The sequence below is a fragment of the Oxyura jamaicensis genome, unplaced genomic scaffold, assembly GCF_011077185.1.
Source record: "Oxyura jamaicensis isolate SHBP4307 breed ruddy duck unplaced genomic scaffold, BPBGC_Ojam_1.0 oxyUn_random_OJ68274, whole genome shotgun sequence".
In the NCBI taxonomy this organism is placed as follows: domain Eukaryota; kingdom Metazoa; phylum Chordata; class Aves; order Anseriformes; family Anatidae; genus Oxyura; species Oxyura jamaicensis.
Genome location: NW_023308830.1, coordinates 1 through 2204, shown reverse-complemented (window position 1 = coordinate 2204; position 2204 = coordinate 1). Strand labels below are relative to the sequence as shown.

General features: G+C 66.8%; 2 long non-coding RNA genes across 4 annotated transcripts; one reads left to right on the top strand and one right to left on the bottom strand.

Annotated features, from left to right (window-relative positions):
- Nucleotides 1-10: 10 nt before the first annotated feature.
- LOC118159168 lies at nucleotides 11-949 on the bottom strand. Its single transcript, XR_004747036.1, has 4 exons — nucleotides 904-949; nucleotides 568-705; nucleotides 502-516; nucleotides 11-77 (listed from the first exon to the last, which is right to left on the bottom strand). It is a non-coding gene; the product is annotated as an uncharacterized LOC118159168 (long non-coding RNA).
- LOC118159167 lies at nucleotides 17-937 on the top strand. Of its 3 annotated transcripts, none has more exons than XR_004747035.1 (4): nucleotides 17-60; nucleotides 392-441; nucleotides 586-699; nucleotides 886-937. It is a non-coding gene; the product is annotated as an uncharacterized LOC118159167 (long non-coding RNA). The 3 variants fall into 3 exon arrangements; XR_004747034.1 differs by lacking the exon at nucleotides 17-60 and adding an exon at nucleotides 172-226 and having other exon boundaries at nucleotides 329-419; nucleotides 531-699; XR_004747033.1 differs by lacking the exons at nucleotides 17-60; nucleotides 392-441 and adding an exon at nucleotides 342-380 and having other exon boundaries at nucleotides 555-699.
- Nucleotides 950-2204: the final 1255 nt, after the last annotated feature.

Below are 2204 nucleotides of genomic sequence, written 5' to 3'. Positions count from 1 at the left end.
GCTCCACATCATCCCCATGGGGTTCCCATGAGGTCCCCATGGGGCTGTCACCTCCCCCAGGTCCCCATGGGGCTCCACTAGGTCCCCTTGGGGCTTCAGGAGGTCCCCCGTGGAGTTGCCACCACCTCCAGGTCTCTGTGGGGCTCTCACGAGGTCCCCACGGAGCGCCACCAGGTCCCCATGGGGCTCCAACAGGTCCCCATGGGGCTCCACCAGGTCCCCACGGGTTTCCCATGAGGTCCCCATGGGGCTGCCACCTCCCTCAGGTCCCCATGGGGCTCCACCTGGTCCCCATGGGGCTCCACCAGACACCATGGAGCTCCACCAGACCCCATGGAGCTCCACCAGGTCCCCATGGGGCTCCACATCATCCCCATGGGGTTCCCATGAGGTCCCCATGGGGCTGCCACCTCCCCCAGGTCCCCATGGGGCTCCAGTGAGGTCCCCGTGGAGCTCCACCAAGTCCCTGTGAAGCTTCAGGAGGTCCCTGTGAGGCTCCACAAGGTTCCTATGGACCTATGGAGCTCCAGGAGGTCCCCATGGAGCTCCACGAGGTTCCACCAAGACCCCATGGAGCTCCACCAGGTCCCTATGGAGCTCCACCAGGTCCCTATGGACCCCATGGAGCTCCAGGAGGTCCCCATGGGGTTCTACAAGGTCCCTATGGGGTTCCACAAGGTCCCCATGGGGTTCCACCAAGTCCCCCTGGAACTCTGTGAGGTTCCTATGGGGCTCCACGAGGTTCCTATGGACATCATGGAGCTCCAGGAGGTCCCCATGGGGTTCCACAAGGTCCCCATGGCGTTCCACCAAGACCCCATGGAGCTCCGTGAGGTCCCTATGGGGCTCCACGAGGTTCCTATGGACCCCATGGAGCTCCAGGAGGTCCCCATGGAGCTCCACCAGGTCCCCATGGGGCTCCACCAGGTCCCCATGGGGTTCCACCAAGACCCCACAGAGCTCCACCAGGGCCCCACGGAGCTCCACCAGGGCCCCACGGAGCTCCACCAGGTCCCCATGGGGTTCCACAAGGTCCCCATGGGGTTCCACCACAACCCCATGGAGCTCCCCCAGGTCCCTATGGGGCTCCACCAGGTCCCTATGGACCCTACGGATCTCCCCCAGGTCCCTACAGCTCTCCCACAGATCTCCACCCCCCAGGAACCCCCCAAGAACCCCCCAGGAACCCCCCCCCAGGACCCACCTGCCGGTGTGGGAGATGTGGATGCGTTTGCTGGGCCGCACCTCGACGCCGTTGCGGAACCAGCGCCCGGTCACCTTCTCGTCCGACACCTCGCACTTGAAGACCGCCTGCTCCGACGCCTTCACCGTCAGGTCCGCCATGTCCTGCAGCACCTCCAGCTGCTTCTCTGGGGGGGGGACACAACGAGGGGGGGCGGTCCTTGGGGGTCCTGGGTGGGGAAAGCCCCCCGGAACGGCCCCCGGCACCTCCTGGGTGGTCCCTGGGTGGTCCGCAGACCTCTGGAACCTGTGGGACCTCCCCAGGAACCTCCTCAGGAACCTCCCCAGGAACCTCCTGGGCATCTCCCAGCACCCGTGGGACCTCCTCTGGGCACCCTGGGGACCTCCCAGCACCCATGGGACCTCCTCTGGGCACCCTGAGGACCTCCCAGAACCCGTGGGACCTCCTCAGGGCACCCTGGGGACCTCCCAGCACCTGTGGGACCTCCCCAAGAACCTCCTCAGGAACCTCCTGGGCATCTCCCAGCACCCGTGGGACCTCCTCTGGGCACCCTGGGGACCTCTGAGCACCCGTGGGACCTTCCTAGGAACCTCCTGGGGACCTCCTGGACATCTCCCAGCACCCGTGGGACCTCCTCTGGGCACCCTGGGGACCTCCCAGCACCATGGGACCTTCCTAGGAACCTCCTCAGGAACCTCCTGGGCATCTCAAAGCACCCGTGGGGCCTCCTCTGGGCACCCTGGGGACCTCCCAGCACCCATGGGACCTCCTCTGGGCACCCTGGGGACCTCCCAGCACCCGTGGGACCTCCTCAGGGCACCCTGGGGACCTCCTGGAGAACCTCCCCAGGTCTCCTGGGGCTCCAAAGAAACTTTTGCTCCCCAAGACGCCTCCTGGGACCCCCGAGATGTCCCCCAGGACCCCCGAGATGCCCCCTGGGCCCCCCGAGATGCCCCCTGGGACCCCTGAGACGCCCCTCAGGACCCCCGAGACGCCCCCC